Source organism: Oryctolagus cuniculus, assembly GCF_964237555.1.
Source record: "Oryctolagus cuniculus chromosome 17 unlocalized genomic scaffold, mOryCun1.1 SUPER_17_unloc_1, whole genome shotgun sequence".
Classification (NCBI taxonomy): Eukaryota; Metazoa; Chordata; class Mammalia; order Lagomorpha; family Leporidae; genus Oryctolagus; species Oryctolagus cuniculus.
In genome coordinates, this window is record NW_027208202.1 from 938,787 (window position 1) to 961,991 (window position 23,205).

General features: G+C 39.8%; 1 long non-coding RNA gene across 5 annotated transcripts in view; it reads right to left on the minus strand.

The window, feature by feature from the left end:
• Positions 1-23,205, minus strand: part of LOC103346842 (uncharacterized) — a 399,916-nt gene that overhangs the window by 315,258 nt on the left and 61,453 nt on the right. For 4 of the 5 annotated variants that reach the window (XR_011385743.1, XR_011385742.1, XR_011385747.1 and 1 more), the window contains one exon: positions 17,321-23,036. The exons of the other annotated variant lie outside the window; for it this stretch is intronic. This is a non-coding gene — a long non-coding RNA (uncharacterized lncRNA). Of the gene's footprint in view, positions 1-17,320; positions 23,037-23,205 lie in introns of those variants that run through there. 5 annotated transcript variants of the gene reach the window in all.

The following is a 23,205-nucleotide window of genomic DNA, read 5'->3' on the forward strand; positions in this document are numbered from 1 at the left end:
GACTTGCAACCAATCAACCTTACTGACACCTTGATCTTGGACTTCTATTCTCCAAAATTGTGGAAAAATAAATTTTTGTTGTTTAAATCACCCAGTCTGTGGTACTTCATTTCTGCAGGAATGTTTTTCCTCTTAAATTTTTATTAATATAAAGAGAACAGATTTCATGTATTTTACAGGTACGGTTCTAAGAAGATAAGTATACATTTCTCTCTCCTCCTTTCCCTCCCTCAATCCCTCTCCTTCCTCTCTTTTTTCTTTACTTTTGCAGACATAATTTCAATCCACTCTACAATCACAGGCTTAATTCAACATTAGCCATCATATTGAATAAGTAAAAGTAAGAAGAACATAGAACCAGAAGAACATAATACCAGAAATTTATCTGCTCTCTATAATATCCTGAAGCATATCTTCTAAGAACTGTATCTGGGGATGAATCATGGTGGTACCAATACAATTGTGAAGAAAACCCCATCAAACCAATGACTACCAAAAGGTGGTTGAGAAGACTGACAAAGGCAAAACCATGACAAGGTTTTATTGGGATGTTTGAAGCATTTTAATTGTTGAGGGCCAAAGAGCAATAGTATCTGGTCATTATGAGAGGTTTTAGATAAATCTAAACTTTTCCAAGAAATCTCCAAGGGAAACTGTCCAGATATCCTCCACCAGGTCAACATCTTGGCTAAGTCCATTTGTTGAACAGGGTAAGTTTGCAAATTTCAAAGGAAAATTCTTAGGGATCCATCTCCAAATCCTCATTTGTCTGCTCCTGACTTACTTTTGTTTCCAAACCTTTAAAAATATTTATTTATTTGAAAGGCAGGGTTACATAGAGAAAGGGAGAGACTTGGAGAGACCGGGAGAGACTGGGAGAGAAAGAGAGAGAAAGAAGAGAGAAAAAAAACCATCCACTGGCTCACTCTCCAAATAGCTGCAGCAGCTGGGATTGGGTGAGGACAGGGCCAGGAGCCTGGAACTCTATCTGGGTTTCCCTTGTGGGTGTCAAAGGCCTGGCATTGCAGGTGGTGGCTTAAGGTGCTGCAACACAATGCCAGCACCCTGTTTTCTAATCTTAAAAAAAATCTTTTAAAGGTAATCATTTTTCTTTTGTTAATAATATAAAAATATAGGCAGCAATATCATTCCTTCTAAATTACTATTATATTTCCTTTAATCACCATATATTTTAAATTTCACTATCTCAGTATAATTTTCATTTTCTCTTGATATCAATCATCTGTGTGTGTATATATATACGTATATATATACATATTTGTATATGTGTGTGTGTGTGTATATATATATATATATATCTTTTAACATCCTGATGTAGTTCAATTCTACTGCTGGGAACATGTGAGCATCTTGGTTGATTTTTCATTGTGAGGTCATAGGGTCCACAAAAACCCTGGATTTCCTTGGTAAAGTTCATACACCTGGTGTTTCAAACACAAATTGGGCCAGAGTAGTGATTCCGCCTTTCCAGATAATGTATTTTTAAATTTATTGGATTTTTATTGGACTATAAATTGGTGTTTTATTTTGTCAAGTTCAATTGGAATTTTTAAAGATTTTATTTATTTATCTGAGAGGTAGAGTTACAGACAGTGAGAAGAGGAGACAGAAAGGTCGTCTGGTGGTTCACTCCCCAAACGGCCACAATGGCCAGAGCTGTGCCGATGTGAAGCCAGGAGGCAGGAGCCCCCTCCAGGTCTCCCATGCAGGTGCAGGGGCCCAAGGACTTGGGCCATCCTCCACTGCTCCCCCAGGCCACAGCAGAGAGCTGGACTGGAAGAGGAGCAACCGGGACTAGAACCAGCACCCATATGGGATGCCAGCACTGCAGGTGGAGGACCAACCTACTGCATCACAGCACCGGACACTCTATTGGAATTTTTTATAGATACTAGAATCTTTCCTTTATTATATTTTGGTATGTGCAGTGTTTCTTTGACTTATGTTTCCTTGTGAATTTTCAGTTTTGTCTCCATTTTGATTGTAATTGAAATTACCTACTTTTCAGCAATTCCCTCGTATATGCTTTTCATTCTGTCATTTCCTTTTTGAAATTACTCATTTCTCAAATTGATTACAATATTCTTTGTTAGACAACATATTTATCCTTTTTCCATTTTTTGTTTTCAAGTTAGAATTTACAAGTATCACTTCTATATATGTCTTTACCATGTTGGTGTAATTAAATCCTAGCACTATAAATTTATGGCAATTGGTATTGGCTTTATCATTGTAAAATAATTAAATCCCTCAAATTTTTTTTTCCATGGGGACTTTCATGAATCCAGTTTTCCAGAGCCATCTTAGAAAATGGCCCTGGCCATTGCAGCCATCTGGGGAGTGAACCAGTGGATGGAAGCTCTTCCTGTCTCTCTGTCTCTGTCTCTGTCTCTGTTTCTCCATTTGTGTAACTTTCAAATAAGCCTTTTAAAAATGGAGACACAGAGGATGGAGACATAGAGGATGGAGACTCATGAAGACACATGCTTCAAGCACAAGGAATAGGACTTTCAAGAGCTGACATGGAGTACAGAGATTTTACAAATGACAACATACAGCAGTGAAGAAAGGTCACAGTTCTATGGAGAGTGACACTGCAGAAAACACATAGGGTTTCAGGCACAGGAATGGAGATATATGAAGCCTGACATGGTTGCAGGCACATGGGGATGGAGACACTGGGGCAGACCGGGTCTACACTTATAGGTTTTGGAAACAAATGAGAAAATTAAGAGAATACAGATAAATTAGTGCTTAGAGAAAATTTGAATCCTTAAGTGAATATGTGAGGACGCTGAAACCAAATCCATCTTAGCATCTTTCTCAAAAATTACAGTTGAAAAATGTTGAAGAACATTTAAATAAAAGTAGGTAACAGATGACAACAGACATCAATTTAAAAAGTTGGTAGTCACAAAAGTACTACAGAAGCATATAAGGAAAAGCATGTTTTAAAAGTTAAGAAAATAAATAAGCCAATAACTAATTTCAGGAAATTAAAACAGAATCATTCTTTATAGAGCTTACAGAACTTACTAAGAGGATTTTGCTAAATTCATAAAAGTAAAAATTTGACTCCAGAGATCAAAATCTGCTACATTCTGAAAATCAATTTCCCAACACACAAATATAAGATAAAATAGAAAAATTCCTATATAATTTAATAAGTTGAACCAATTTTTAAGAAGTCAAATCAACCAAGAAAAAAGTTCCAGCCAGTGCTACGGCTCAATAGGCTAATCCTCCACCTGCGGTGCCAGCATCCGGGTTTCTAGTCCCAGTTGCCCCTCTTCCAGTCCAGTTCTCTGCTGTGGCCCAGGAGTGCAGTGGAGGATGGCCCAAGTGCTTGGGCAGTGGACCCACATGGGAGACCAGGAGAAGCACCTGGCTCCTGGCTTCAGATCAGCGCAGTGCGCCAGCCACAGTGGCCACTGGGGGGTGAACCAACGGTAAAGGATGACCTTTCTCTCTGTCTCTCTCACTGTCAACTCTGCTTGTCAAAAAATAAATAAATGAATAAAAGTTTCACACACAAAGTTTGGGTCCAGATATATGGAATATTCCTTTTTTTTTTTTTTTTTTTTTTTTTGTGGCTGGTGCACCGTGCTGATCTGACGCCAGGAGCCAGGTGCTTCTCCTGGTCTCCCATGCGGGTGCAGGGCCCAAGAACCTGAGCCATCCTCCATTTCCTTCCCGGGCCACAGCAGAGAGCTGGACCAGAAGAGGGGCAACCAGGACAGAATCCGGCACCCCGACCTGGACTAAAACCCGGGATGCTGGCACTGCAGGTGGAGCATCAGCCTAGTGAGCCGTGGCGCCAGCCAGAATATTACAAACTTTTAAGAAAGAAAAAAAAGGCTTAAATTTCCCAAACAAGCTTCAACTGTAACAAAACAGAGAATATATTTCAATTTCTTTTAGGAAGCCAGTGTTGTATATATGATACATAGAACCTCAGGATATGAATTAAAAATGAAATTAAATAGCATCTGTTTCATAAACAGGTGATATCCTAAGCAAATTATTATTATATGAATTCATTCATGCAGGAAAACATAGTAGGTCAATAACAAGCGAGACACACTAAAATGTGAAGAGCATTCAACATTCTCAAACAGACCCAGGTAGAAAAAGTGAGGGAATTATATGATCATTTATATTAAGTGTTAAAAAGCATTTAATAAAATTCAGTATCCAGACAGAAAAATCAACTGGCAAAATTGCAAAAACAGTGATTTCCAGTATGTGATCTAAAATGGACTACAACAAACTACTTGACACAAGATCAGGGAAAGTTTTTCCCCTGGGAACAGACCCAGCCATCCTGCCTTCTCTCCCATCTCTCTTTAACAGGGAAATCAAACAACAAAAAAAGCATCAACCTTTAAGTAAACCAGCAACCATGTCAATATACCCAGATTACACCCATTACATACTGGCAATCAATGTAATCCTGAACTACATACAACTGACAAGTGAGGGTAACGAGATCACTGGGTAAAATGTCATTACCGGTTCGTCCCATATGGTTGCTTGTTCGAGTCCCGGCTGCTCTGCTTCCCATCCAGCTCTCTGGGAAAGCAGTGGAAGATGCCAAAGTCCTTGAGCCCCTGCACCCACATCGGGGACAGGGAAAAAGCTCCTGGCTCCTGGCTTCGGATTGGCCCAGCTCTGGCCTTGCAGCCATCTGGGGAGTGACCAGTGGACAGAAGACCTCTCCCTCCCCCTTCCCTCCCCTCTCCTCTCTCCCTCTACCTTCCAAATAAATGATCTTTAAAAACCTGTCATTACTAACAGCAAGAAATAGGAAATCATATTAAAGGGCAAAAGACTAGAAAATACATATCTAGAATAAAGCGAATCAAGACGATTCATTACACAATATCTTTAAACATTGTTCCGACGAACCTCACAGAAACTTCCCAAAAGAGAAATCCTTCGGGATATGAAGAAACAAAGACCAGAATCCAAGAAGCGCAGTTAGCGGTGGCTCACCTGGAGCGGCTTCTGCAGCTCACGGCGAACTCTAGAGGTCCCGAGAGCCCCGAGGAACACGGAGGCCACAGCGACCCCGCCCGGAAATCAGGCACCAGGGCGCCTCGGACCCCAAACCCGGCCCGCACTCCCGTCGCCCGGCAACAACCTCCCCCCGCCCACTGCGCCAGCGAGCGTGCTGATTTGCTACGGCTTTTGTGACGCCCCTCACGCCCATCGGCTTTTCAGCTGTCCACTCAGGGGCCCCGGTGAGGGTGGTGGATCACTTCATCATCTCGCGAGATCCCTGTGTCCTAGTCGCGTCCAGTCTACAGCAGGAAGAGCGTCCCCGCGGTGGCTCGGCCTTCTCTGCTCTGAGAAGGGGAAGCCGGAGACCTCGCGAGCGGGAAGTGGTGAGTGTGTGGGGCCAGGTTTCCCAGAAGGGGCCGTGGGCGGATGGATCCTGCAGAACCAGCTACAGAGGGACCTGGACTTCCCCCCAGTGAGCTCCTCCATCCGCGGACCCCACCGCTGAGGGCTGGGCCGGCTCCGGACACGGGCGACAGGCCCCGTCCCTGCACCAGCGACCTGGGCTAGCTCCAGAGCCTCCTCTCCGTCTCCTTGCGTGCAGTCCGCCTCTCCCCAGGTTGTGTGGAGAGGACGGAGGGAGATCCGGGAGAGTGGATGGGCTGTGGCGTTCACGCGGCGAGGAGGTTGGGGGGTCATCGGTCCCTCCTTTCTCCCCAGCCGTATACATTACAAGCTGGGGAAGTCAGAAATGAAAATCTTATTTTTGCTCAGCTCAGCTTTTCAGGCCAGGTTGGGGTTGGCATCTGATGATGAACTTGCTGGCAGAGCTCAAAGGCAGTGCAGGCATCACCATGGCACTTTAAAGCGTGTACTTTGGTGACCATTTTAGAAGAAAGGAAAGCAGAGAATGCCCACCTAACCCTCCAGTGCAAAATATCTGTGAGCCTCTCCTCATTTTATGCTTCTTAAGCATGGACATTAGAACACCAGTGGGTTTATGTTTCCCTTTGCAGACTTTGCATGGTGATGTCACCTCTACCCACCCTCCTTTTTTTCCTTGTCTTGGTTCCTAAAACTACCTGGGCATGATGTCCAAAATACCTCCCTCCAGGAGTGCCTAATGAATGCCAGCCCCTGCATCACTCGTCCTGGGGGGCAGCCCCTGGCCCTGAGCCTTTTCCTGAGAGCAGCGACTTGAGCTGGGTTCAAACTCCTGGTACACCTGCCGTCGGTATCTCTAAGCCCTTGGGACGTTCAGATTTCCTTCTAACCACAGTTTCCATTGCTGGGAGACATAACAGTCAGTTACTCAAATGCTGGTATACCCAACCAGATTCTTTCAGACTTGAGAAGGGAGAAGGGTGTCACAGAAGACAAAGAAAAACCACTCTAGCTAAGTAGCGCCAGTCCTGAAAAGTTCGGGACCCAGCAGTTTTTGGCTCCAGAGAGTTGTAGTCAGTGTAATCTGTGCCAAGTGAAGCCGCCTGAGAGGGTAAGACTCCCTGTGGAGAAAGGCTTATGAATTTGAGAATTTGCACCTGTAGTGTGGTAAAATGCATATTTGGTAGTTGTCCCCATTTTCTGGTGCAGAGATTTTAGTGTTCAAACAACTTGTATATTAGTACATGTTCTATGACTTTGTTTTACTGAGAAGATAAATTAAAATATCCCTTGGCTTTCAAGGGTTCAATAAATTTCATAGTCAACTTTATAATTTTCTCAAGATTTTTGTTTGAGATTGACAGTATTACTGTTTCCTCCTGTAAATTTACTTTTAAACTACATATAGTCTCAATGTTTGTCACGATCATGATTTATTGTACTGTGTTGCCAAAACTGACAAAAAATATTTTATGAGACCACTTTTCCCAAAGACCCCTTCTGAGCCAGCTCCCTCTTAATACACCGTAGCAAAACAGCAGATGAATGGCAAAGTACTTGGACTCCTACCACCCATGTGGGAGACCTGGATAGAGTTCTTGGCTCCTGGCTTCAGCATGGCCCAGTCCTGGCTATTATGGACATTTGGAGAGTGAACCATCAGATGGAAGATCTCTCTCTCCCTCACTGTCTCTATAACTACTTTTATAAATATTTGAAGAGTTTCCAGGGCTGGCACTGTGGCTCACTTGGCTAATCCTCCGGCTGTGGTGCCGGCATCCAATGGCGCTGGGTTCTAGTCCTGGCTGCTCCTCTTCCAGTCCAGCTCTCTGCTGTGACCCAGGAGTGCAGTGGAGGATGGCCCAAGTGCTTGGGCCTTGCATCTGCATGGGATACCCAGAAGAAGCACCTGGCTCCTGGCTTCAGATCGGCATAGCTCTGGCTGTAGCAGCCATTTAAGGGGTAAACCAATGGAAGGAAGACTTTTCTCTCTGGCTCTCTAACTCTATCTGTCAAATAATAAATAAATAAATAAATAAATAAATAAATATTTGAAGATTTTCCTTAACTTCATTCTAAAAATATGTCTGTTTACATGTGTGCATTATATGTATATCACGGAATATTTGGAAATTTAGTATAAGCTATGGGAAGAGATCAGATCTTCTATATTTAATCATTTAACATTTACACACAGTTACACACATATATACATATACTTTTACAAACAAAACTGTGACCAAAATACACCTGGTATTTTGTAGTCTACTTTTTCCTACTCAACAATGTTTAATGAGCTTTTCCCTTCATGTTGTTAACTATTCTTTTTAAAGGTCATAATTTTAATTGGCTGAAAATATTAACCTCCCCTTTTGACTACTTAAGTTTCAACACTTTTTATATGATGAATAATTATAGGAAACACTCTTCATATAAGTCATGCATATGTCTGATTTTTAAGTTTAGACTGCTTTGTGTAAGTTGAATTACTAGGCCTGAGAATAATTATTGGGTCCCAGAGTAGGGGCATTTTAAGTACTATGATAAATAATGCTAAACTTCCCTACAGAAAAGACACTAGTAATTTAGCTACCTATCAAAATTGTCTAAGAGTAATTTTCTTGAGAAAATGCTTAGTGATAAGAGGTATTGAAAAATTTTAAAGGAATCATCAATTGAGTCATTAAAATGTCATCTCACTGTTGTTTTGCATTAAATTTGTTTTATTATAAGTGTGTGTGAATTTTATTTCCTGTTATTGTGTATTTATATTTCTTCATTTCTATACTGCCTTTATCAGTTTTAAAATAATCTTTATTTAAATGAATGGAGGGACCGGTGCTGTGGCATAGTGGCTAAAGCTGCCACCTGCAGTGCTGGTATCCCATATGGGTGCTGGTTCAAGACCTGGCTGCTCCACTTGTGATTGAGCTTCCTGCTGGGGCCTGGAAAAGCATTAGAAGATGGCCCAAGACCTTGGGACCCTGCACCCCTATGGGAGACCTGGAAGAAGCTTCTGGCTCCTGGTGTTGGAGAGCTGGGACAATTAAGGATTGAAATAGCAGATACAAGATCTCTCTCTCTCTCTCACTCTCCCCCTCTCTCCCTCCCTCCCTCCCTCCCCCCTCTCTCTCTCTGCCTCTCTGTAACTCTGCCTTTCAAATAAATAAATCTTAAAAAAATAAAAATGTAACTGACTGGAACAAATTTCATATATTTCACATATATGGTTTTAAGAGAATAATGATACTCCCCATTCTACCCTCTCTCTCTCCCTCCCTCCTTCCTTTCTTATTTTTCTTTTTATTTTTACAATGACATACTTTTTCTTTAAAATTTATTCAATTTATTTGAAAGTCAGAGTTATACAGAGAGAGGAGAGGCAGAGAGAGGGGGGGTAGAGACAGAGGTCTTCCATCAGCTGATTCACTCCCCAAGTGGCCTCAATGGCGGTGCTGAGCTGAACTGAAGCCAGAAGCCAGGAGTTCCTACTTCATCTCCCACGGACTTGAGCTACTTTCCATTGCTTTCCCAGGCCATAGCAGATAGCTGGATCAGAAGTAGAACAACCTGGATTTGAACCAGCACCTATGTGGGATGCCTGCACCGCAGGCAGTGGCTTTAGCCATTACACCACAGCACCAGCCCCTACAATGACATATTTTTAATTTACTTTATACACACAAGCTTAATGCCCCACTAAATAAAGAATTCAACCAGTAACAAGTTGTAAGCAAAAAAAAAAAAAAGTTGATCCTCAAGAGTATAGACAAGGGCTAAAAAGTCAAATGTAAAAACATCAATTTTGATCATATGCACTACATTTTTTTTTAAATTCTGTATATTAGCTACAACAAATCAGAGAAATATGATAATTATCTTTATGGGGCTGGCATATTTCACTAAACATAATAGTTTCTAGTTGCATCTAGTTTCTTGCAAAAGAAAGGATTTCATCCTTTTTAATGATTGAATAGCATTCCATAGTGTGCGTGCATGTGTGTGTGTCTGTCTGTATGTATATATATATGTATATATATATCACAGTTTTATTAATTAGTTTTCAGTTGATGGACATCTGGTTTGATTCCATGTCTTAGCTATTGTGAATTGAGCTACAATAATCAAAGGATACAGGTAAGTCTTTCATAAGTGAATTTTATTTTATTTGGGTAAATTCTCAGGACTGGGATTGCTAAGTCATATGGGAGATCTGTTTTCAGATTTCTGAGAAATCCCCATACTGTCTATCAATACTGGCTATATTAATTTGCATTCACATCAACATTGGATTAGGGTACATTTGCACCACATCCTCACCACAATTTGTTGTTGTTTGATTTTTGTACTGTCACTCTAATTATTGTGAAGTAAAACCTTATTATGGAATTTATATGCATTTTCCTGATGGCAAATGACCCTGAGCATCTTTCCATGTGTCTGTTGGTCATTTGTATTCCATCCTTTGAAAAATCTCTGTTTATATCCTTAGCCTATTTCTTAACTCGATTGCTAATTTTGTTGTTGTTGAGTTTCTTGAGCTCTTCATACATCCTAGCATTAGTCCTCTATGGAATTTATAGTCTGCAAATATTTTATCCCATTTTGTTGATCTTCTCTTAATTTGCTGAGTGTTTCCTTTCCATTGTAGAAGCGTCCTAGCTTCATGTAATCTCATTTGTCTATGATTGCGTTTATTGCCTGTGTTTCCGAGGTGTTTTCCAAGAAGTCTTTGCCTGAGCCAATGTCTTGTAGTGTTTCCCTTGTTTTCCTTGAGTAATGTGATGGTTTCAGACCTTAGATTTAAATCCTTGATCCACTATGAGATGATTTTGTATAGGGTATAAGATACTGGTTTTGTTTCATACTCACGCATACAGAGTTCCAACTTTCCCAACATCATTTGTTGAAAAGAATGCCCTTTTCCCAGCAAGTGATTTTAGGTCATTTGTCAGATTTCTTGGTTGTAGATGCATTAGTTAATTTCTGGGGTCTCAGGTCTATTCCATTGGTCAATCTGTCTAATTTTTTGCCAATACCAAACTGACTTGATTATACCTGTGCTGTAATATTTATTGAAATCTGGTACTATGATGCATCCAGATTTAATTTTATTGTTTATGATTATTTTAGCTATTTTTGGTCTTATGATATCATATGAATTTTAGGTTCATTTCATCCTGATCTGGGAAGAATGTTTCAATATTTTGAATGAGACTGCATTGAATCTGTAAATTGTTTTGGGTAATATGGAGATTTTGATAAATTGTTTCTTCCAAATCATGAACAGGGAAGGTTTTTCCATTTTTTGTGTCTTTTTCTATTTATTTCTTTAACATTTTGTAACATTTATTAGAGAAATCTTTGGCTGGATCCTTGGTTAAATTTATCCCTAAGGATTTAATTTTTTGTAGCTATTGTGAATGAGACTGATCTTACAAGTTCTTTCTCAGCTATGACATTGTTTATATATATAAAAGCTTTTGATATTTGTGTGTTAATTTTATATCCAGTAACTTTGCAAATTTCTCTTATGAATTCCAATAATTGCTTAATGAAGTCTTTTGGTTCCCTAATGTATCAGATCATATACTCTGCAAACAGGGATAATTTGACATCCTTCTTTCCCAACTTTATAGCTTTTCTTTCTTTTTGTCTAATGGCTCTGGTTAGAACCTCCAGAATTGTATTGAATAGTAGTTGTGAAAGTGGACATCCTTGTCTAGTTCTGGATCTCAGTGAAAATGCTTCTAACTTTTCACCAAAAAGTATCATTGTGATGTTGATTTGTCATATATTATCATATATTTGACATATATTATCTTGTGTTGAGAAATACTGCCTCTATTCCCAATTTGCTTAAGATTGTATCATGAAAGGATTTTGTGTTTTATCAAATGCTTTTTCTGCATCTATTTTTTTATTTGACAGGTATAGTTATAAACAGTGAGACAAGAGACAGAGAGAAAGGTCATGCTTCCATTGGTTCATCCCCCAAAAGGCTGCTACGGCCGGCACTGCACTGATCCAAAGCCAGGAGGCAGATGCTTCTTCCTGGTCTCCCATGCAGGTGCAGGGGCCCAAGCACTTGGGCCATCCTCCACTGCCCTCCCAGGCCACAGCAGAGAGCTGCATTGGAAGTGGAGCAACCAGGACTAGAACTGGTGCCCATATGGGATGCCAGCACCACAGGTGGAGGATTAACCAAGTGAGCCATGATGCTGGCACCTTTCTGCATCTATTTAGATAATCATACACATGGTCTTCATTCTTCAATTTGCTAATATGATGTATCATATTTATTGATTTGTGCATGTTAAACAATCCTTGCATATGATAGATAAATCTTACTTGGTCTGGGTGAATGATCTTTCTGATGTGGTGTTGGATTCTATTTCATAGTAATTTGTTGAGGATTTCTTTATCTATGCTCATCAGAGATATTGGTCTGTAGTTCACTTTATTTGTTGTATCTTTCTGATTTTATAATTAAGATCATGCTAACTGCTTAATAAGTTTGGGAGGAATCTCATCCTTTCACTTGGTTTAAATAGTTAACATTAATTGGGATTAGTCTATTTATTTATTTGAGAGGCCAAGTTACAGACAGAGAGGGAGAGACAGAGAGAAAAGTCTTCCATCCAATGGTTCATGCCCCAAATCCATTCCAGCTGAAGCTAATGCACCCAGGAAAGCATCGGAGGGTGACACAAGTGTTTGAAACCTTGGAGCTATGTGGGAGACCAGGATGAAACTCTTGGCTGCTGGCTTCTGGCTGGCCCAGCCTCAGATACTGCAGCCAGCCATTTGGGTGTGAACCAGAGAATGTAAGATTCTTTCTCTCTCTCTCTCCCTTCTCCCTCTCTCTCTCCAACTCTGCCACTAAAATAAATAGAGGGAAGTGCTTGATGCAGCAAGATTAAGGCTCCATCTGAAGTGCCAGCATCCCACATGGGTGTCAGTTTTTGTCCCATCTACCTCCCTGATGATGCACCTGGGAAAGTGGGGGAGAATTGTCTGGGTTTTTGGGTGCCTGCCTCCATGTTGGGTACCTGAAAGAAACTCCTGGTCCCTGGCTCAGCCTGGCCCAGCCTCAGCTGTTGCAGCCCTTTGGGGAATGAACCAAGCAAAGAAGACATATCTCTCTCTTTCCCTCTCTCTGTAAGTTTCAAATGAATAAAATATTTTTAAAAGGCCATGAATGAGAGAGAGAGAGAAGAGAAATATTGAGAAATCTTCCAAATTATGGTTTATTGCCCCAAATGACCACAAAGACTGGATCTGACCCTGAAAGCAGCAGCCTGGAACCCCATCTGAGTCTCCTATTGGGGTGGCAGTGGTCCACCTACTTGGGCCATCCTCTACTGATAGAAGCATTAGAATTAACATTAGCGGGAAGCTGGATTTGAAGTGACGCATTAGGCACCTAAACGAGCTCTCGTTTATTTTTAAATGAAAACTGTGTATGACAGTTATTATTGAAAGCTGAAAAGATTGTGAATGGGAGAGAGGGGACTTGTGTTTGGGGATTTAAGCCATGGAAATAGCCTCAAGAACAACCGACAACCTTACTGTATTAATCATGTTAAAATATGTTCCAAAATCTGTATATATGAAATACATGAAATTTGCAGACCTTAAATACAATTAAAAAAAGATTTTTCCAGAAGAATTAAAGTTATTTAACCTAGGTCCTTTCTTCAGGAATAATGATCTTTTAAATGGAAAGTAGTTTATATATAAGAGTGGGAATAAGAGTGGGGGGAGATGTATAGTTTGGCACGTGCTCAATCAGACTTACCCCAATGGTATTGTTAGAAATAATGCCAGGGGATTCCAATTCAGTCCCATCAAGGTTGCATGTGTACCAATGCCATCTCACTAGTCAAAGTGATCAGTTTCAGTTCATAATTGATCATGATGATAGGATTAAGTGTCAAAAGGATCAGATAAACAAGACTAGTGTCTGCATATACTAACTGATAGAATTAAAAAGGAGAGAATGATCCAACATGGGAAGTGGGATACACAGCAGACTCATAGAATGGCAGATGTCCTAAACAGCACTCTGGCCACAAAATCAGCCCTTAAGGCATTTGGATCTGGCTAAAAAGCCCATGAGAGTATTTCAGGCATGGAAAGCCAAGAAACTGTGGCAAAAAAAGGCCTAAATGAAAGATCTCTGTGAGTGAGATCCCAGTGGGAAAAATGGGAGGGAGGAGAGAATTTCCATTTTGACTGTAACCTTGTCTAGATAAGATCAGAGTTGGTGAACTCAAGAGGCTTCCATAGCCTTGGCAGCTCATGACAAGGGCCTCGGGTGATTACTGACATCATAAATAAGAGTCATTAAATCAACAACAGGAGTCACTGTGCACTTATACCCCATGTAGGATCTCTGTCCTTAATGTGTTGTACTATGTGAATTAAGGGCACAACTAAAACTCAAACAGTACTCTATACTTTGTGTGTCTGTGTGGCTGCAAACTGTTGAAATCTTTACTTAGTAAATACTAAGTAGATCTTCTGTATATAAAGATAATTGAAAATGACTTGATGGGGCCGGCGCCGTGGCTCACTAGGCTAATCCTCCGCCTAGCGGTGCCGGCACACCGGGTTCTAGTCCCGGTTGGGGCGCCGGATTCTGTCCCGGTTGCCCCTCTTCCAGGCCAGCTCTCTGCTGTGGCCAGGGAGTGCAGTGGAAGATGGCCCAAGTGCTTGGGCCCTGCACCCCATGGGAGACCAGGAAAAGCACCTGGCTCCTGGCTCCTGCCATCGGATCAGCGTGGTGTGCCGGCCGCAGCGCGCCAGCCGCGGCGGCCATTGGAGGGTGAACCAACGGCAAAGGAAGACCTTTCTCTCTGTCTCTTTCTCTCACTGTCCACTCTGCCTGTCAAAAAAAAAAAAAAAAGAAAATGACTTGATGAAGAATGGGTTGGGAGAGGGAGTGGGATATGGAATGGTTGCAGGTGGGAGGGAGGTTATGGGGTGGAAAAGATGCTATAATCCAAAAGCTGTACTTGAAAAACTTATATTTATTAAAAAAGTTTAAAAAAGAATCATCTATTGAGTCATTAAAATGTCATCTACTGTTGTTTTACATTTTTTTATTATTAGTGTGTTTGAACTTTATTTCCTAAGTTCATTGTTCAATTATATATCTTCATTTCTATACTGGATTTACCAATTATAAATAATTTTTATTTAAATAAATGGAGGGGCCAGCAATGTGGCACGGCAGGTAAGGGTGCCACCTGCAGTGACGGCATTCCATATGGCTGCCAGTTCAAGAACTGGCTGCTCAACTTCTGATCCAGTTCCCTGCTGTGGCCTGGTAAAGCATTAGAAGATGGTCCAAGTCCTTGGGCTCCGGCACCCCTATGGGAGACCTGGAAGAAGCTCCTGGATCCTGGTTTCAGATAAACCCAGCTCCTGCTGTTGTGGCCCATTTTGGAGTGAACCAGCAGGTGGAAGACTTCTCTCTTTCTCTCACTCTCCATCTCTGCCTCTGCTCTATGAAACTCTGTCTTTCATACAAATAAAAAAAAGTAAAAAAATAAAAAATGTAAATGAAAGGAACAATTTTCATGTATTTGATGTACATGGTTTTAAGAGAATAATGCTATTTTCCACTATACCCTCTATCTGTTAGTGTCTACCTCCCTCCTCTTTCCTTTCTTATTTCCTCTTATTATTGTTAAAATGACATGCTTTAAATTTAATTTAATTTACAAACAGGGATAACCCTCCATTAATGAAGGAATTCAAGCAGTAACAACTTGTAAGTACAGAAAAGGAAAAAAACACACAAAAAAATCAGTTTGCCTGCAATTTTCTGGTAAAAATTAATGGGAATTCCTCTGCAATTTGGCCAGTAATGGGTGGGTGAACAAGAAAATTTGGATCTGCTGAGGATAACTCAATACCATCTCTTGCAACAGCCTCTTTGCTTTGGATTTCTTACATATTTTTTGTGTATTTCACTATTTTTAATTAATTTAATGATGTTACATTTTGTTTCACTCTGGAAAATAGAATTCAGGTAACTGGAAGAATGGCCTTTTTAAATCAGGGCACAGGATTGCGCTTTCTGGAATTCAAGGTTGTTTTTATAGTTTGGGGCACATTATCTGATAAGTCCATTGTTCATCTGCAATTCATCCATTTTTTTGGTTTTTAATTAGTTTCTTGTTGTATCTTTTCATTCGTTATTTATTCTGAACAAAAAAAACAACAGTTTTGACGTAGTATCCATTCTGATATACAAACACTCTACAAACTGCAGTATTATGGTTCAAAATCTACAGGCAACACTAACCAAGATGATGTTTGTGTTTCTGAAAATGAAATTTAAGCCATTCATAGAAGAGATGGATTTTAGTTTTCTGCAAAATGAGTTTGCCTGCGATTTTCTGGTTAGAATCAATCAGAACTGCTCCGAAATCTGGCCAGTTTTGGGAGGATGAAACGAAACAAATCCAGTTCTTTTGTGGCTAACACAATATCAGATTTCACAACAGCTTCTTTGCTTTGGGCTTTCTTGCATATATTTCATGTATTCCACTATTTTTAATGAATTTTATGATGTTACAGTGTGTTTCATGCTGGATAACGGAATTCAGGTAACTGGATGAATGGTCTTTTTAAATCAGGGCACAGGATTGGGCTTTCTGGAATTCCAGGTTGTTTTAATACTTTTGGGCACATCAACCAATAAGTCCATTGTTTATCTGCAATTCCCTCCATGTCTTCTGGTTTTTAATTTGTTTGTTGCCATTTCTCTTGTGTTAGTTATTTATTCTGACCAAAGAATCAACATATTTGACATCGTATATTTTCATATACAAGCACACAATAAAATGGAGTTTTATGGATCAAAATCTACAAGCAACACTGACCAAGATGATGTTTGTGTTTGTGAAGATGAAAGTTAAGCCTTTCATGGAACAGAAGGACTTTAGTTTTCTGCAAAACGAGTTTGCCTGCGATTTTTCTGGTTACACTCAAATGGAATTCCTCCAGAATTTGGCCAGTTATGGGTGGATGAAATGAGAAAAATCTGGTTCTCCTGTGGCTAACTCAATATCGGATGTTGCAACAGCCTCTTTGCTTTGGGTTTTCTTGAGTTTTTTTGTGTGTGTGTGTGTGCATTTCACTATATTTAATGAATTTTATGATGTTATATTGTGTTTCAAGCTGGAAAATGGAATTCACAAAACTGAATAAATGATCTTAAATCAGGGCACAGAATTGGGCTTTCTGGAATTCAATGTTGGTTTTATTGGTTTGGGCACACCAGCGGATAATTCTTTTGTTAATATGCAATTTTCTTGTTTTTTTTTTTTTCTTTTTTTGAATTTGTTGCTGTATCTCTTTCTTTCGGTTTTTATTCAAACCAAAAAAAAAAAAAAAAGACCAGATTTGATGTAGTATCCATTATGATATACAAGCACACTGCAAACTGGGGTATTATGGATCAAAATTTACAGGCAACACTGACCAAGATGATGTTTGTGTTTAGAAGAGGAAAGTTAAGCCTTTGATACGACAGAAGAATTTTACTTTTCTGTAAAACGAGTTTGCCTGCGAATTTCTGGTTACAAAGAATCAGAATTCCTCGGGAATTTTGCCATTTATCATGGCTCAAATGAGAAAAATCTTGTTCTCATGTGGCTTATTCAATATCAGATCTTGCAACAGCCACTTGCTTTGGGCTCTCTAGCATATATTTCGTGAATTTCACTATTTTTAATGAATGTAAGATGTTACATTGTGTTTCACGCTGGGTAACGGAATTCAGGTAACTGGATGAATGATCTTTTTAAATCAGGGCACAGGATTGGGCTTTCTGGAATTCCAGGTGGGTTTCATAGCTTTGGGTGCATCACCCAATCATTCCATTGTCCATCTGCAATTCCCTCATTGTCTTCTCATTTTGAACGTGTTTGTTTCTGGTTCTCTTTCATTCGTTTTTTATTCTGACCAAAAAAACTAACAGTTTTGATGTAGTATCCATTTTGATAAACACTCTACAAACTGGAGTATTATGGTTCAAAATCTGCTGGCAACACTGACCAAGATGATGTGTGTGTTTGTGAAGATGGAAATTAAGCCTTTCGTAGAACAGAAGCATTTTAGTGTTCTGCAAAACGAGTTTGCCTGTGATTTTCTGGTTACACTCAAATGGAATTCCTCTGCAATTTGGCCAATTTATGGGTGGATGAAATGAGAAAAATTTGGTTCGCCTGTGGCTAACTCAATATCAGATCTTGCAACATCCTCTTTCCTTTGCGCTTTCTGGCATATATTTCGTGTATATCACTGTGTTTAGAAGAGGAAAGTTAAGCCTTTGATAGGACACAAGAATTTTACTTTTCTGCAAAATGGGTTTGCCTGCACTTTTCTGGTTACCATCAATCAGAATTGCTCTGTTATTTCACCAGTTATGGGTTGATGAAAAAGAAAAATCTGGTTCTCGTGTGGCTAACTCAATATTAGATCTTGCACCAGCCTTTTTCCTTTGGGCTTTTTGCATATATTTTGTGTATTTCATTATTTTTACTGAATTTTATGATGTCACATTGTGTTTCATACTGGATCATGGAATTCAGGTAACTGGATGAATTGTCTTTTTAAATCAGGGCACGGCAGTGGGCTTTCTGGGATTCAAGGTTGGTTTAATTGTTTTGGGCGCTTTAGCCAATAATTTCATTGTTCATCTGAAATTCCCTCCATTTCTTCTTGTTTTAAATTTGTTGCTGTTATCTCTTTCATTCCTTTTTTTATTCTGACCAAAAAACTAAGTTTTGATGTAGTATCCATTTTGATATACAAGCACTCCACAAACTGGAGTATTATGGTTCAAAATCTACTGGCAACACTGAACAAGACGATGTTTGTGTTTGTGAAGATGAAAGTTAAGCCTTTCGTAGAACAGAAGCATTTTATTTTTCTGCAAAACGAGTTTGCCTGCGATTTTCTGGTTACACTCAAATGGAATTCCTCTGCAATTTGGCCAATTTATGGGTGGATGAAATGAGAAAAATTTGGTTCGCCCGTGGCTAACTCAATATCAGATCTTGCAAGAGCCTCTTTGCTTTGGTTTTTCTTGAGGAGTTTTTGTGCATTTCACTATATTTAATGAAATTTATGATGTTACATTTTTTTCTTGCTAGATAACAGAATTCAGGTAACTAGATGAATGGTCTTTTTAAATCAGAGCATGAGAATGTATTTCCTGGTATTTACATTTGGTTTTATAATTTTGGTCCCATCAGCCGATAATTCCATTGTTCATCTGTTCATGTGTGGATGCAACCATAAAAATCCAGTTTTATTGTGGCTAACTCAGTATCAAGTCTTGCAATAGCCCCTTTGTTTTGTGTTTTCTTGCACATTTTTCATGTATTTCTCTATTTTAAAGAATTTTATGATGTTACATTTTGTTTTCATGCTGACTAATGGAATTCAGGTAACTGGATGAATGGTCTTTTCAAATCAGGGCACATGATTTGGCTTTCTGGAGTTCAATGTTGGTTTTATTGTTTTGGGCTCATCAGCTGATTATGCCATTGTTCTTCAGCACATCGCTCTAGTTTTTCTGGTTTTTTATTTGTTTCCTGCCATATCTCTTTCGTTCATTTTTATTCTCACCCAAAACAACAGTTGTGATGTAGTACCCATTAGATATACAGAAACACTACAAATTGTGGTTTTATGATTCAAAATCTACAGCCAGCAATGACCAAGATGATTTTTGTGTTTGTGGAAATGATATTTAAGGCTTTTGTAGACCTGAGGGATTTTAGTTTTTCTTTCTTTCTTTTTTTTTTTTTTGACAGGCAGAGTTAGACAGTGAGAGAGAGACAGAGAGAATGCTCTTCCTTCCATTAGTTCACTCCACTAATGGCCACTACTATGAACACTGCACCAATTGAAGCCAGGAGCCAGGTGCTTCCTCTTGGTCTCCAATGCAGGTGCAGGGCCCAAGGACTTGGGTCATCTTCCACTGCCTTCCCGGGCCACAGCAGAGAGCTGGACTAGAAGAGGAGCAACCAGGACAGATTCTGGTGCCCAAACTGGGACTAGAACCCAGGGTGCTGGAGCTGTAGGTGGAAGATTAGCCAAATTAGCCACGGCACCAGTGGAATTTTAGTTTTTCTAAAACAAGTTTGCCTGTGATTTTTTTGTTAAAATCAATAAGAATTCTACAGCAATTTGCCCAGTCATATGTGGATCAAACCAGAAAAGTCTGGTTCTTTTGTGGCTGTGGCTGGGCTGATCAGGAGACCTGAGCCAGGAGCTTCTTCTAGGTTTCACATATGGGTGCAGGGGTACAAGTGCTTGAGCCATCTTCTGCTGTTTTTCTAGGCCATTTGCAGGGAGCCAGGTCAGAGGTAGAATGGCTGGGACTCAAACTAGTGCCCATATGAGATGCTGGCACTGCAGGCAGAAGTTTTTCCTACTATGCCACAGTGATGGGACCATAATATGTTTTAACTACCCAGTGTTGATGTACACTTGAATTGTGTCTAGTACAGGGTAATGGCAAACAGACAGGCACTTGGAATATTGCTGTGCAATCCTTTGAAGGAGTGGTTGTTTGGTTGTCTTCATTAAGTGCCTGAAAGTGGGCCAATTGTCCCAGCTGTCAAATATAGTATAAGAGCTCCTCAGTGTCATTTTCCTCCCAGCTTGCTCATAAGACATTCAGATGATCTCAGAGTATGTGTAAGCCTACTTAAGGCATAAGGTTTGTTCTGGTAGGCCATGGAATGAAAGGAAATAAAATAGTTATTTATTTATTTATTTATTCATTTTCAACCTTTTTTTTCAGATTATTTTAAAGATTTATTTTATTTGAAAGACAGAGTTACAGAGAGAGGTAGAGACAGAGAGAGAGGTCTTCCATCTGCTGGTTCACTCCCCAGGTGGCTGCAACAGCTGGAGCTGTGCCAACCTGAAGCCAGGAGTTAGGAGCTTCTTCTGGGTCTCCCACATGGGTGCAGGGGCCCAAGGACTTGGACCATCTTCCACTGGTTTCCCAGGCCATAGCAGAGAGTTGGATCAGAAGAGGAGCAGCTGGGACTAGAACTGGTGCCCATATGGGATGCCAGTGCTTCAGGCCAGGGCTTTAACCTGCTGTGCCACAGTACCAGCTCCAACACTTATTTTAGATGTGTAATTAGTATCACTTTTTATAGCAGCATTTTTAAAATTTGAAAATGTGTGCTGGCCGGTGCTATGGCTCACTAGGCTAATCCTCCGCCTTGTGGCACCGGCACACCGGGTTCTAGTCCCGTTCGGGTTGCCAGATTCTGTCCTGGTTGCCCCTCTTCCAGGCCAGCTCTCTGCTATGGCCAGGGAGTGCAGTGGAAGATGGCCCAAGTGCTTGGGCCCTGCACCCACATAGGAGACCAGGAGAAGCACCTGACTCCTGCCTTCAGATCTGCACGGTATGCCGGCTGCAGCACACCAGCCAAGGCGGCCATTGGAGGGTGAACCAATGGCAAAAGGAAGACCTTTCTGTCTCTCTCTCAGTGTCCACTCTGCCTGTCAAAAAAAAAAGAAAAAGAAAATGTGTGCCAGTGATTTACTTATAGTATTAAATATATGGTTACGATATATGAGCTTATTGAAGAGTACTTATGTTAGTTTATGGAAATTCCAGTGGAATTTACGTATGATTGTGTTTCCATTCTCCATCAACTATTCACTTCTAACATTGTAATGTTAAGGAGCCGTGCACAAATAAGAGCTCAATATGCCTCATTGTAGTAAACCATCCACCCCAACACTGCTGTGTTTTTCATGTTGATATGTTGATATGTTTGTTTTCAGAACTTTTTTTCACCAAACCATTTCCCTGTAAATCCTTCCAATTCTGTGTGACAAGCACGATTTATTTCTATTTAAAGCAATATTGACAATGAAGACATGACATGCTTAGTGCCTTCAACATTGCTTTTGAGAACTCCTAACATCTCTAGCACAACACCTGTAATAAATTCAAATCACACCTTAATATAAGACAGCACAGCATATGAACAATCAAAATCTGAAATCAACACATAATATTGTCAAACTGAAAGCTGTAACTAATATGTTTCCATATTTATTTATTTATTTATTTATATTCCACATAAAAACATACTAAAAAACTCAGGATGACTTTAAAGAATTCTTTCTGAAAAGTACAGTAAGCAAATATGAAAGCCTGAAAATTATTTCAGAATTACTCCTCTTATGGTTGGCATTAAGATGCAGCAGGTTAAGTGCCACTTGGGACACCACCCGCCTACATCACAATCCTGGTTTGAGTCCTAGTCCTCTGCATTTCCAATCTAGCTGCCTGCTAATGCTCTTGGGCAGGCAGAAGATATGGCGAAGGTACTCAGCCACTGATAACCCATGTGAGATCCTGAATGAAGCTCCAGGCTCCTTAATTCACCCTGGCCCAGTGCTGGCTGTTACAGTCATTTTGGAAGCTAACCAGAAGATGGAAGACATTTCTGTCTCTCCCTTTCTAACACTCTGCCTTTCTGGTAGATAGATAGATCTATTTAAAAATAATTTTTAAAATTCTTCTCTTAGGAAGAAGTAATTTTCAAAATTATTTGTTTGAAACAAATAGATTTGGCACAATGTTACAAAAATAAAATACAACATATTAATGAAAACTCAGATTCGTTATTGCCATCTATTTACAAAATCAAAAATCAGTCTGTGAAAGTCCAAACTTTACTCTCAATAAAAATGTAGATGCATGCTTAACTCACTTTTAGATTATAACTAAAGCAAAATCTTAGAGAAAGAAAAATCTCCCTAAAGTTTAAAGTTTAAATGGTTCTACAAATCTTAGCCATCCTCACAAATAGCTCAGAAACAACCCCTAAGAAAAGGAGAGGCTGATGAGAGATAGCATATTAGGCTTCTCATTTCAGCAAGTTTTTCCGGTCCATATATTGGCATTCAATTATAGTTTCACTTGAAAAAATAAAATGGATATTTACAAGTCAATCATCTGATTTTCATGTTAGAACTACTGCACAAAATGGTATCTACAAAGGGCACTCAAAAGTTCTTTATACAAAGAGATGATTGATTGAGATTGATTCCTTCAAAGCTTTGATTTTATAGACTATTTTGCAGAAAGTGAATTTTCTGAAGTATGAACTATATGCATATTAATATAACTGCAATACATTCCAAAGTCAAATATGTTTTTATACTCATCTTTTGAATGTAATCCCTCACCTTGGTTTCTATACATTAGTAAGTATTAAAATTCTAATTCTTTATGTCTAGTTCCATCTGTTAGAATTATCAGTGCATTCATTAAGTTTATGATAAAACAGTAGGTGCAGCTTGATGAGTGCATTCATTTTTTAGATTTACTTATTTATTTTGAAAGTCAGAGTTAAAGAGATCAGGAGAGACACAGAGAGAAATCTTCTGTCTGCTGGTTCACTTCCCAGATGATTATAACTCCCATCGTTGGACCAGGTGAAAACCAGGAGCTGGAGCCTCATCCAGCTACCCTGCATGAGGGGCAGAGAATCAAATACTTGGTCCATCTTCCACTGCTTTGCCCACACTGTTATCAGGGAGCTGGATCAAAGGTGAAGCACCTGGAACAGAAAGCAGTATCTATGTGGGATGGTAAAATCACAGGCAGCAGTTTTACCTGCTATGCCACAAAGCTGGCCCCAAGTATATTCAGTTTCTTTCTGTTTAAAAAAAATTCATTCTTTAGCATGCTGGTTTTATTTTAATGGGTAGATGGATTTTTTTTTTTGA